The following is a 14410-nucleotide window of genomic DNA, read 5'->3' on the forward strand; positions in this document are numbered from 1 at the left end:
GGGCTGAGCAACGTTGATTTTGTGTCTTTGATATCTTTGATGAAGTTTATGATTGTTCTCTTTAACTCTGGTTCATGGGCTTGATCTAGGTAATTCCATTCAGAGAGCCTTCTTATGGAGTTAGTGGGTTTCAGGTGGGACACACCTGACATGTCTTGTCCTTTCATGTTTTTGTGCTTTTGGGATGTGAACTTTATTCATTGGACATGTGTCTGAGGTGAGGATCTAGCCTGCCTTAGGTTGGGCAGGAGCCTATGTACAGTTACTATAGATGTTAGATTGGGTCTAGGCCTGCCAGCATGGAGATAGGACATGGGTAGTCTAGGGTCAGGGAAGGTCATATGGAAGTCCTGGTGGGTGTGTGAGCTGAATTCCCAGAGTTGAGCCTGGGACTCACGGGATGGCAGGAGCAGACTTGGTTCTGAGCCTCACTAGGCAAAGCTATAGAGGAGTTGTGTGCTCAGAGCTAGGTCTGGGGGCATGAACGTGGTATAGAAAGGCTTAATTGTAAGATAATCCATAAGCAAAGGCAGTGCTGGAGCTGTGCACCTGGAGTTTGTGAGTTTGGGCTGTGATTATGAGATTGGAATGAAATATGAACTTTGAATTATGACATTCAGGGTCCATCATGAACCTGAAGGAATTTCATAAAATTGTATTTGTGATTGTGCAGTGACTCAGTTAATATAAGCTAAAGGAAAGAGGCAGGTATGACACCTCAGTTCTGTTATCACTGAACTCCGGTGTCTAAAGCAAAGGAATAAGGGGTGACAGTTCATGCCTATCACATGGAGAGACCTTATTTCAAAACAAACACACAGTTATGAACCATAATCATTTCTGAGGCATTTCTTCTAAAAACAAGACATTATATCTTAGAAATTTTGACTAAAACCATACAAGGTTTAACACTGAGCAACAGAAACATTGTCTTTAAAGTAGGTCATTCATTAGGAAAACCCCTCTCAGCTTACTTGGTAAATGGTACTCAGTAACCAGTTCAGAATAGAAATTAATCATATGTAAGCTTGACTCTGAGAGACTAGCATGCAATTGCAAATGTTGAAACAGTAACACTTTGCATTTCTTTAGGACAGTAGTTCAAGTCCAAGTTGATCAAGGACCTCCACATAAAACCAGGCACACTTAAAGTAATAGAAAAGAAACTGGGGAACAACCTTGAGCACATGGGCACAGGGGAAAATTTCCTGAACAGAACACCAATAGTTTATGCCTAAGATCAAGAATTGACAAATGAGACCTCATAAAAGTACAAAGTTTCTGTAAGGAAAAGGACACTGTCAAAAGGACAAAATGGCAACCAACAAATTGGGAAAAGATCTTGACCAACTCTACATCCAACAGAAGGGTAATATCCAAGATATACAAAGAACACAAGAAGGTAGACTCCAGAGTGCCAAATAACCCTATTAAAAGGGGATATAGAGCTAAAAAAAGAGTTTTATCTGAGGAATAGCGAATGGCTGAGAAGCACCTAAAGAAATGTTCAACATCCTTAGTTATCAGGGAAATAGAAATCAAAACCACCCTGAGATTTCACCTCACACTTGTCAGAATGGCTAAGATCAAAAACTCAGGAGAAAACAGGTGCTGGTGAGGATGTGGAGAAAGAGGAACACTCCTCCACTACTGGTGGGGTTGCAAGCTGGTACAACCACTCTGGAAATCAATTTGGTGGTTCCTCAGAAAACTGGGCATTATACTACCTGAGGACCCTGCTATACCACTCCTGGGTATATACCCAGAGGATTCTCCAGCATGTAATAATGACACATGCTCCACTATGTTCATAGCAGCCCTATTTATAATAGACAGAAGCTGGAAAGAACCCAGATGACCTTCAATGGATGAATGGATACAGAAAATGTGGTATATTTACACTGAGGCATACTACTCAGCTATTAAAAACAATGAATTCATGAACTTCTTAGGCAAGTGGGTGGAACTGGAGAATATCATCCTGAGTGAGGTAACCCAATCACAAAAGAACACACATGGTATGCACTCACTGATAAGCAGATAGTAAGTAGCCCAGAAACTTGGAATACCCAATAAAAAAATTCACCTATCAAATGATGCCCGCTGCACTCAGGAACTGAGCACATAGGAGGTTTGTGTGCCAGTCTGCCAGATGTGGGGGCCTGTGTCCTGCCCAGAGAGCAGCAGAGGAAAAGATTCCCAGTGGCCATATTCGCTCCCTGCTGGGACAGAAAAGTGTCACTAGGAACTGTATCACCCTGAGCTTTAGATCTCTAGTGGTGCAAATTTCCAGGGGTCTGCCTGTGCCAACGAACTGAGCACATAAGCGGTTTGTCTGCCAATCCCCTGGGCGTGGGGCCTGTGTCCTGTCCGGAGAGCAGCAGAGGAAGAGATTCCCTGTGGCCATATTCGCTGCCTGCCAGGACAGAAAAGGGTCACTAGGTACTGTATCACCCTGAGCTTTAGATCTCTGGGGGTGCAACATGCCAGGGGGTCTGCCTGCACTCAGGAACTAAGCACATAGGCAGATTGTCTGCCAGTCCACCGGACATGGGGCCTATGTCCTGCCCAGAGAGCAGCAGAGGAAGATATTCCCCGCGGCCATATTCGCTGCCTGCCTGGACAGAAAAGGGTCACTAGGTACTGTATCACCCTGAGCTTTAGATCTCTGCGGGTGCAAACCACCAGGGGTCTGCCTGCACTCAGGAACTGAACACATAGGTGGTTCATCTGCAAGCTGGTCAGTCGTGGGACCTGTGTCCTACATGAGAATCAACAGAGGGAGTGTCCCCCACCACACCATCTTCGCCCCATAACAGAGCATTCAGAGAACACCTAGTTCACCTTGACAACCCAAGTATAACATCACTTGAGGCAAGACTGAGCAGGGCTCCAAAGGCACAAAAGAGGAAAGCAGCATATCAGTAATCTGTGCCAGAGGAAACTCAGTCATCCAGTGTTGCAGAAATAACCTTAAAGATCCACAGTAGGTTGAAGCACCAGCCAGTGAAAATAGGACCATCTAACACCAGGGAGAACTAGATGGCTAAAGGCAAACGTGGGAACGTTACTAACAGAAACCAAGGCATTATGGCAGCATCTGAACCCAATTCTCCAACAATAGCAAGTCCTGGACACCCCAACACACCAGAAAAACAAGAGTTGGATTTAAAAGCACTGGTAAGGATGCTGTTAGAGGAACACATGAAGGACATAAATAAATCTCTTATAGAAATTCAAGAGAAAAATGATCAAAAGCTAGAAGCCCTTACAAGGGAAACACAAAAATCACTTAAAGAAATTCAGGAGAATATGGATCAGAAGTTAGTAGCCAATAAGGAGGAAATGCAAAAATCACTTAAAAAAATACGGGAGAAGTTTGATCAACAGGCAGAAGTCATGGAAGAGGAAACACAAAAATCGCTCAAAGAATTAGAGGAAAACACAAACAAGCAAATGACAGAACTGAGCAAAAACTTCCAGGATCTAAAAACAGAAGTAGAAACAACTAAGAAAGCACAAAGGGAGACAACTTTGGAGATAGAAAACCTTGGGAAGAAATCAGGGACCATAGACGCAAATATCAACAACAGAATACAAGAGATAGAAGAAAGAATCTCAGATGCCGAAGATACCATAGAAACCATGGACTCAACAGTCAAAGAAAATGCAAAGTGCAAAAAGCTTGTAACCCAAAACATCCAGGAAATCCAGGACACAATGAGAAAGCCAAATCTAAGGATTATAGGCATCGATGAGAGTGAAAATTTACAACTTAAAGGGCCAGAAAATATCTTCAACAAAATTATGGAAGAAAACTTCCCTAACCTAAAGAGAGATGCCCATGAATATACAAGAAGCCTACAGAACTCCAAACAGACTGGACCAGAACAGAAATACCTCCCGTCACATAATAATCAAAACCCCAAATGTACTAAACAAAGAAAGAATACTTAGGGCAGTAAGAGAAAAAGGGCAAGTAACATATAAAGGAAGACCTATCAGAATCACACCAGACTTCTCACCAGAGACCATGAAAGCTAGAAGATCCTTGGTGGAGCTCATGCAGACTCTAAGAGAACACAAACGCCAGCCGAGATTACTATACCCAGTGAAACTCTCAATCACTATAGATGGAGAAACCAAGATATTCCATGACAAAACCAAATTTGCACAATATATTTCCACAAACCCAGCCCTACAAAGGATAATAGGAGGAAAACACCAATACAACGAGGGAAACTATATCTTGGAAAAAGCAGGATATTAAGCTTCTTTCATCAAACCCAAAAGAAGATAACCATACAAGTCTAAAATTAAAATAAAAATGATAGGAAGCAATAACCACTACTCCTTAATATCTCTGAACATCAATGGACTCAATTCCCCAATAAAAAGACATAGACTAACAGACTGGTTATGTAAACAGGACCCTACATTTTGCTGCATACAGGAAACACACCTCAGTGTCAAAGACAAAAACTACCTTAGAGTAAAAGGCTGGAAGACAATTGTACAAGCAAATGGTCCCAGGAAACAAGTCGGAGTTGCCATTCTAATATCAGATAAAATTGACTTTCAACCTAATGTAATCAAAAGAGACATGCAAAGTCACTTCTTGCTGGTCAAAGGAAAAATCCAACAAGAAGAACTCTCAATCCTGAACATCTATGCTCCAAATACAAGGGCGTCCTCATTCATAAAAGAAACTTTATTAAAGCTCAAAGCACACATTGCACCTAACACAATAATTGTGGGTGACTTCAACACTCCACTCTCACCAATGGACTGATCAGGAAAACAGAAACTAAACAGGGAGACAGTGAAACTAATTGAAGCTTTGGACCAATTGGATTTAACAGATTTTTTTATATATATATATATATATATAAATGTATATATATGTATATATATGTATATGTATATATACACACACACACACACACACACACACACACACATATATATATATATATATATAACTTTTCATCCCAAAGCAAAATAATATACCTTTTTCTCAGCACCTCATGGTACCTTCTCCAAAATAGATCATATAGTTGGTCACAAGACAGACCTCAATAAATATAAGAAGATTGAAATAATCCCATGCCTCCTATCAGATCACTATGGAATAAAAGTGGTCTTTAATAACAATAAAAACAACAGAAAGCCCACAAATACATGGAAACTGAACAATACTCTACTCAATGATCCCTTGGTCAAGGAAGAAATAAAGAAATCAAAGATTATTTAGAATTTAACGAAAATGAAGGCACAACATACACGAATCTATGGGACACAATGAAAGCAGTGCTAAGAGGAAAACTCATAGCTTTGAGTGCCTCTAAAAAGAAATTTGAGAGAGCATACACTAGAAGATTAACAAAACAACTGAAAGCCCTGGAACAAAAAGAAGCTAATTCACCCAGGAGGAGAAGAATACAGGAAATCATCAAACTCAGGGCTGAAATCAATCAAGTAGAAACCAAGAGAACCATACAAAGAATCAACAAAACCAAAAACTGGTTCTTTGAAAAAAAATCAACAAGATAGATAAACCCTTAGCCAGACTAACCAAAGGGTACAGAGAAAGTATCCAAATTAACAAAATTAGAAATGAAAAGGGAGATATTACAACAGAAACCGAGGAAATTCAAAAAAATCATCAGATCCTACTACAAAAGCCTGTACTCAATACAACTGGAGAATCTGGAGGAAATGGACATTTTCTTAGACAGATACCAAATACCAAAATTAAAACAGGACCAAATAGACCATCTAAACAGTCCCATAACCCCTAAAGAAATAGAAGGGGTCATAGATAGCCTTCCGACCAAAAAAAGCACAGGACCAGATGCAGAATTCTATCAGACCTTCAAAGAAGACTTAACACCAATACTCTTCAAACTGTTCCACCAAATAGAAACAGAAGGAACACTACCCAACTCCTTCTTCGGAGCCACTATTGCGCTGATATCAAAACCACACGAAGATCCAACTAAGAAAGAGAATTTCAGGCCAATTTCTCTTATGAATATCGATGCAAAAATACTCAATAAAATTCTTGCCAACCGAATCCAAGAAGACATAAAAACGATCATCCACCATGATCAAGTAGGCTTCATCCCAGGGATGCAGGGTTGGTTCAATATAAGGAAATCCATCAATGCAATCCACTACATAAACAAACTCAAAGAACAAAACCACATGATCATTTCATTAGATGCTGAAAAAGCATTTGACAAAATTCAGCATCCTGTCATGCTAAAAGTCTTGGAAAGGACAGGAATTCAAGGCCCATATCTAAACATAGTAAAAGCAATACACAGCAAACCGGTAGCCAACATCAAACTAAATGGAGAGAAACTTGAAGCAATCCCACTAAAATCAGGGACTGGACAAGGCTGCCCCCTCTCCTCATATCTTTTCAATATAGTTCTTGAAGTCCTAGCTAGAGCAATTAGACAACATAAGGAGGTCAAAGGGATACAAATTGGAAAGGAAGAAGTCAAACTATCACTATTTGCAGATGATATAATAGTATACTTAAGTGACCCAAAAAACTCTACTAGAGAACTCCTACAGCCGGTAAACAATTTCAACAAAGTGGCTGGCTACAAAATCAATGCAAGCAAATCAGTAGCCTTTATATACTCAAAGGATTAGCAGAATGAGAAAGAAATTAGGGAAATGACACCCTTCACAATAGCTACAAACAGCATAAAGTATCTTGGGGTGACTCTAACCAAGCAAGTGAAAGATCTATTTGACAAGAACTTCAGATCTCTGAAGAAGGAAATCAAGAAGATCTCAGAAAATGGAAAAATCTTCCATGCTCGTGGATTGGCAAGATTAATATAGTTAAAATGGCCATCTTGCCAAAGGCAATCTACAGATTCAAAGATATCCCCATAAAAATCCCAACCCAGTTCTTCATAGAGCTAGAAAGAGCAATTCTCAAATTCATCTGGAATAACAAAAAAACCAGGATAGCCAAAACTATTCTCAACAGTAAAAGAACTTCAGGGGGATTCAGTATCCCAGACTTCAAACTTTACTACAGAGCAATAGTGATAAAAACTGCATGGTATTGGTACAATGTCAGGCAAGCGGAACAATGGAATAGGATTGAAGACCCAGAAATGAACCAAAACACCTATGGTCACTTGATCTTCGACAAAGGAGCTGAAAGCATCCAGTGGAAAAAAGATAGTCTTTTCAACAAATGGTGCTGGTTCAATTGGAGGTCAGCATGCAGAAGAATGCGAATCGATCTATTCTTATCTCCTTGTACTAAGCTCAACTTCAAATGGATCAAGGACCTCCACATAAAACCTGACACACTGAAACTAATAGAAAAGAAACTGGGGAAGACCCTTGAGGACATGGGCACAGGGGAAAAGTTCCTGAATAGAACACCAAAAGCTTACGCTCTAAGATCAAGAATTGACAAATGGGACCTCATAAAACTACAAAGTTTCTGTAAGGCAAAGGACACCGTCAAAAGGACAAAACATCAACCAACAGATTGGGAAAGGATCTTCACCAACCCTAAATCCGACAGAGAGCTAATATCTAATATATACAAAGAACTCATGAAGTTAGAACCTAGAGAACCAAATAACCCCATTAAAAAGTGGGGTATGGAGCTAAACAAAGAATTTTCACATGAAGAACTTTGGAGGGCTGAGAAACACCTTAAGAAATGTTCAACATCATTAATCATTAGGGAAATGCAAATCAAAACAACTCTGAGATTTCACCTCACACCTGTCAGAATGGCTAAGGTAAAAAACTCAGGAGAATGCAGGTGTTGGTGAGGATGTGGAGAAAGAGGAACACTCCTCCACTGCTGGTGGGATTGCAAGATGGTGCAACCATTTTGGAAATCAGTCTGGCGGTTCCTCAGAAAACTGGGCATGTCACTTCCTGAGGACCCTGCCATACCAGTCCTGGGCGTATACCCAGAGGATTCTTCAGCATGCAATAAGGACACATGCTCCACTATGTTCATAGCAGCCCTATTTGTAGTAGCCAGAAGCTGGAAAGAACCCAGGTGTCCCTCAAGGTAGGAATGGATACAAAAAATGTGGTCTATTTACACAATTACTATTCAGCCATTAGAAACAATGAATTCATGAAATTCTTAGACAAATGGATGGAGCTGGAGAACATCATACTAAGTGAGGTAACCCAATCTGAAAAGATCAATCATGGTATGCACTCACTGATAAGTGGATATTAGCCTAGAAACTTTGAATACCCAAGACATAATCCACATATTAAATGAGGTCCATAAAGAACGGAGGAGTGGCCCCTGGTTCTGGAAAGACTTAGTGCAACAGTATAGGGGAATACCAGAACAGGGAAGTGGGAAGATAGAGGAACAGGGGGAGGGAAGAGGGCTTATGGGACTTGCGGGGAGTGGGGACCCAGAAAAGGGGAAATCATTTGAAATGTGAATAAAAAAGATATCAATAAAGAAAAAAAAAGAAAATCTTCAGAAAAAAATGATGCCCAAGAAGAAGGAAGGAGAGGCCTCTGGTCCTGGAAAGGCTCAGTGCAGCAGTGTAGGGGAATACCAGTACAGGGAAGCAGGAAGGTGTTGATTGGGGAACAGGAGGAGGGAGGAGGGCTTGTGGGACTTTCTGGGAGGGGGATCCAGGAAAGGGGATATCATTTGAAATGTAAATAAAGAATATATCGAATAAAAAAAGAATAGAATTCTTCAATTTTTAGAAAGTGGATAAAATTGACTGTTATTATATTGAACAATTGTATTCAGATGGAGAAAAAATAAATCCAAATTCCTAGGTGTGAATGCATTATTCTGTGTATCTGAGCCTGGGTCTTCCCTCACCTCAATGCTCTGAGCTGGGAGAGTGCAGAGGTCCTGACATCTCCCACCGGGGCTTATCTTCTGTTCCACACATTTGGCTTGAAGCCCAGATGGCATGTGTGTGTCCACCTATGACAGCCAAATCCCAGCAAAGAGGGATTTAATTTAATTGCTCCTTCTGGGTCCATTTAAAGGAATGGATGTGAACACCTCCCAAGTGTTTCCCGTGGACAGGGACAAATATTACTAAAGATGCGCCTAGATGTCTTGGCAATATAAACTTAAATAGGAGGACAAAAATCTTCATCTGCCTGCTCAGGAACTCAGTTTAACCATGTCCCCAGCTGTGATTGACAGAGACACAGTCATCCATGCATTGCATTTGCTGCACAAGGGGGAAGTTTTTCAAGGTAACGGCGAGTATTTCAAGAACTGTTTGTTCCACGCGGTGACATTATGCAGTGGGGATAGCTTGACTTGTACCCTGCCTGCTTGACATAGTGAGTGGCACAGACACAGCTGTGCTTTCTTAGCTGTGTGTAGTTAGTTCCAGAGCACCAGTGGACATGGACATATGTCTCCCTGCACTGTCCACCTTACCTAAAACCACTCCTGTACTGTTTGATGCACAAATGTGGCAGTGATGCAGATGAGATGCTAATGTGGCTAAGTTTGTATGCCACAGCACAGCCACTAAAGTACCCATGCCATGGTTGACAGATGAATCTTAGTTTCTTGACTCTGCTTTAACATTTGTTAGGCTCTATATAGTTTGGAATTACACAACAAAAAATTCTGGACTGCCTTCCAAAAGCTTGGGACCCAATAATAGCTTTTTCCACTATAGCTCCATGATTAGGGCAAGTCATTTAGAGCGATTTAAGATGGGTAAGACAAAGACATTTTAATTTAAAGCTGAATACTTGAAAGTTTAGTATGTTCTGATTTTTAGTTTTCGTTTCTTTATATATGCTTAAAGTAGGACTATATTTTTTCATATGAAATAATATATATTAAATGAGTTATATAGTATTTCTAAACCCCCGAGCCCCTACAGAGATTTCAAAATTAGGATTAGTAAATTCTTCACTCTTAATTATCATAAGACATTAATGTGTTATTTGTGAAACTAAAATACAATTGTACTAAAAATAATTTGTGTACTACATAGAATTCATCCCACCATCAGGGAAAAAGAAAGGTAAATTTGAACTTCAGAGATTATGAGTGCAGTTGTGTTTTGAAGTGATGAAATCCACAATGTGTGTTTATTTTCTAGGTGTCTTAACCACTAGAGGATCTGGCATGTGGGTGAGATACCCCTGTGCGATCAATGTGGTGTGTGAGGGCAGCAGGAGTGTAAATCGCACAGCTGATATCAGAAATCTTGCTTCTTCCATTCACAGCCTCCCTGATAATTCTGAGGCTTGACAACAGCTGAAGCCACCACTATTCTAGAATCCTCTCAGGAGAGCTAGTCTGTGCCTTCCAGGAGAAGAGACTGATGAGTGGACCTCATGGTCATTCTCATGGATTTTCTTGGCATCCCCATTCCTTGCCTCCCTGTTGGCTAGCTGGACCAGGACACTGTCCACCTGTCTTAAAAACAGTCACCTGCAGTGGGCAGTTCTCTGCAGGGAATCTGCTCCTTTAGTTTAAGGGGACTAGTTGAAGCTACTCGATCCCATAAAGACCCTTCATTCCTCAGAGGCTTGCTTACATTTTCATGCCCTCACCCTGGACCTGAGGAGAGAGTCAGGCTCCATCTTTCCTGTGTGCTGCTCAGTGCTGCTTTCTTTGCTCAGGAATGGGAGAGGAATGACGCGCTCTACTGCTCTGTGAGTGGAGGGAATGGAGGTGCTGGTGTCTTAGGGTGTAGCCGTGACAACACAGTCTGGTCAGTCTGTAGTGTTTGCTGTGGAGGGAACACAATGGCTGGAAGAGTCAGTGTGTATAATTTCAGGGGAGCGTGCAGACACCTTGCAGCAGACGATCAAAGCCAGCAATGCTCCTTTTTCACCTTGACTCAGTTTCTCAGTCCTAGCTTTTTTGTCTCCCTTGCTGATGAACAGTTTATCCTCTGGGTGGCGGTGATGAACACATAATATCATATATTTCTCTTGATCTAAATAAATTGATAAAAGGAATTCTGTTCAGTCTTTTGTTCTCAAACATAATGTACTCAGTGCAACAGGCATATTGTGTTTATTTCATTCATGCAAATGATTGGGGCAACCTGATCCTCAGATCTCAGGAAGGTAGTGAGTTTCAAGGCCAGCATGCCGGCCAGCACAGGCTCTGTCCTACGTCAGCCTGTTGCTGTAAGTCATTGTGATGCCATGCTGTTCTGCTCACAGGACACTTGTCACCTGACAGAAGAGCAATATGACTTGACTGAAGCTGGTGCTTAGACATTTTGTGTAAGACTTTAATATTTTGGAGGCAAATGCATTTCTAGAAGTGTGGTGAAAAAATGAATTCTTAGTTTAAAACAAACTATTCTTCTTTTAATGAGTAAGGGGTTGAGAAGATGGAAATTGCAAATGTGGTACACACTCTGGCTTCCTCTACAGCCACAGTGTGCAGAGCCTGTACAATCAAACTGTGCTTACCCTCATTGGTCTTTGGGCTAGATGTTCTTTAGCATTGAAATAACAAAAGTTGTTGAGTGTCAGGCATAGCATCTGGGACAAAATCACACATGGGCACTTGGACCACTGTCAGAGAACCAGCTCTTTAATCATGTCCACAGTGTCTGCACTGGACTCTAGGACAAAAGCCAGTATTCAGTCCTGAGGGTTCATAAAAGGGAAAGTGGCCATTTCTCACCAGGGAGGTGATGTTTGGAAAGAGGAGCAGGTGAGCCATTTGGCTTTTGAGGAGGAAGAGGAGGACCTCGTGGCTGAGGAAGTTGTAGGAACTGCTGTCCCACAAAACCTGATATGATCTAGTGCATTTGCAGAGAGCTGGCTCTGGCTGCATTTGTGGCTGTGGCCATGGCCGTGGCAATGGTGGTAGCTGTGGCTGTGGCTGTGGCTGTGGCTGTGGCTGTGGCTGTGGCTGTGGCTGTGGCTGTGGCTGTGGCTGTGGCTGTGGCTGTGGCTGTGGCTGTGCCTGTGGCTGTGGCTGTGGTTGTCTGTAGCTTTGAGAGTTAAGACAAGTCAGAAGAGTCTACTGAAGAGGAAACTTTGAGAAGTACTGTATGGGAGTATTTGTGCTGTCAGCATTGAGGACTCACTGAATTATGAGAAGGAGCTTATCTGATACACCTGACTTTCAGCAAAGCTATTCTAGAGAAATCAGAAAACACATTAGCAAAAGCAATGAAATGAAAACCATCTTGACCTATTATGCATAGGTCGTTTTTGTCTCCAGATATGAACATCAATGCCCCTTTAGTAAGTATTTTGTGTTTTAAATCTTAATGATTGTGTGTATTATTTTTACATCTTCACTGTACTTAAAAGGAATCAGTAAGAGGCTGTCAACATTTTGAAAGTATCTAGCACCACACTGATATATAATGATAAGTTCATTTAAAAGAGAACAGGTAGCATTGTATCTAAATAATTTTGCTCTGAGAAAATATTTTTAAATGTTATTTGCCCAAGAATATTTTCCAGAAATAAAGTATTGTTCAAATGGAAAAGTTACGTGTGTGTGTGTACAAGTGAGCGTGCGTGTATTCTGGTGAATTGTGTGTGCAGATACTCATGTGCCTGTGTCCAAATATATATGAATGCCTGGAACAATGTTGGACCTTATTCCACAATCCTTTTCCTTGTTTGTTGGTGCCTTGAGAATGCTAAGTCGATCAACTTCCTTAGTTGATCAAGTCATGGATGACAGAGTAGATCTTTGCTTTAATTTGCATTTCTTTGAGGTTGACTGAGAATTAATGAGCTTAATTGGTGACATGAGGTTATTTTTGATGAACTTTGTTTATGTGGCAGAGGAGTGTTTGTCGTAGTGTATCCCAGTAAAGCAGCTGTATGCTGTCACTCATTCATTCCATATTGTCAGGGAAGGAATCATGGCAATGGCTGTTCTTAAAAATTTTTTCACTTTTCTTTTTTTAGCCCTGAAAGCTTATGAAAATGTTGTTCCATAATCATCTCCTAGTCTCTGATATCCTCAGTCAAGGATGATGAGAAACCAGACACTGGTAACAGAATTCATCCTCCAGGGCTTCTCTGAGCACCCGCAGTACCAGCTCCCCTTATTTATCGGTTTCCTCTCTCTCTACTGTGTGGCCCTCACAGGTAATGTCCTTATTGTCTTGGCTATCACTTGTAACCCTGGGCTCCACACCCCTATGTATTTTTTCTTGTTCAATTTGGCTACTATGGACATCATCTGTACATCCTCCATTGTACCCAAGGCCCTGAAGGGTCTGGTGTCAAAGAGGAACCCCATCTCCTATGGTGGCTGCATGGCTCAGCTCTATTTCCTTACATGGTCTCTTTCCTCAGAGTTGCTCCTCCTCACTGTCATGGCCTACGACCGCTATGCAGCCATCTGCCATCCTCTGCATTATAGCACCATGATGAGCAAAACATTCTGTATCATGTTGGCTGCTGGGGTGTGGGCTCTCTGTGCTTTCAACACAGCCATTCACACAGGACTGATGACACGCTTGAATTTCTGTGGTCCCAATGTCATTTCACATTTCTTCTGTGAGGTGCCTCCTCTGCTGCTTCTCTCCTGTAGCTCCACCTATGTGAACAGTGTCATGATTGTTCTGGCTGATGCCTTTTATGGCATATTGAACTTCCTGATGACCATTGTGTCCTACGGCTTCATCATTTCCAGCATCCTGAAGATGCGGACTTCAGAAGGGAAGAAGAAAGCCTTCTCTACCTGCTCTTCCCATCTCATTGTGGTGTGCATGTATTACACTGCTGTTTTCTATGCCTACATAAGCCCTGTGTCCAGCTATAACGCAGAGAAGAGCAAATTGGTTGGCGCACTGTATGCCATGCTGAGCCCCACCCTCAACCCTCTGATCTATACTTTGAGAAACAAGGAAGTCAAAACAGCTCTCAGGAAATTTTTCCCTTTCCTCAGAAATTAAAATTAAAATGTGATTCCCAAATCTCTTTTCTTGGGCTCCAGGTTTTGTGGTGGATTGGCTAGCCAACGAGCATGTCACTGACTAATGGAAGTGTATGCATGCAGGTGAGCTCACACAACTCTGAGCCTGAGAAACGGGCTCTCTGAGCCTGATCGCAACAAGATGCAGTACCTTATTGTTATAGAAACAAAAACTGTCTTGAGGACAAAAATACCCCGATAGCTTTAGTCTGACAGCTGTATGAAGATATCTTTCTTTTCTTTGGATTACAGCAGTCATGTGGAATTTTCACTTAGAATTTGTGTGAGCCTTTGACAGACTTTAGTGGCATGTGTGGACCCCACAGCATTTTGAGCATTGCTTGACCTGAGAATTGCTTCAGGAGACCTCAGGTCTCCAAGAAACGCACTTCTATTTTCCTCCAATTCTTTTCTGTGGATCCCTTTAAGCTTCTAAACCAGTTTTTGATGTTAATGTGAGCTATTGTTTCTGCATTC

General features: G+C 41.4%; 1 pseudogene; it reads left to right on the plus strand.

Annotated features, from left to right (window-relative positions):
* The first annotated feature begins 12930 nt into the window (after positions 1 to 12930).
* On the plus strand, positions 12931 to 13913 carry LOC127677592 (olfactory receptor 13A1-like; annotated as a pseudogene).
* Positions 13914 to 14410: the final 497 nt, after the last annotated feature.

The sequence above is a fragment of the Apodemus sylvaticus genome, chromosome 2 (assembly GCF_947179515.1).
Source record: "Apodemus sylvaticus chromosome 2, mApoSyl1.1, whole genome shotgun sequence".
Taxonomy (NCBI): Eukaryota; Metazoa; Chordata; class Mammalia; order Rodentia; family Muridae; genus Apodemus; species Apodemus sylvaticus.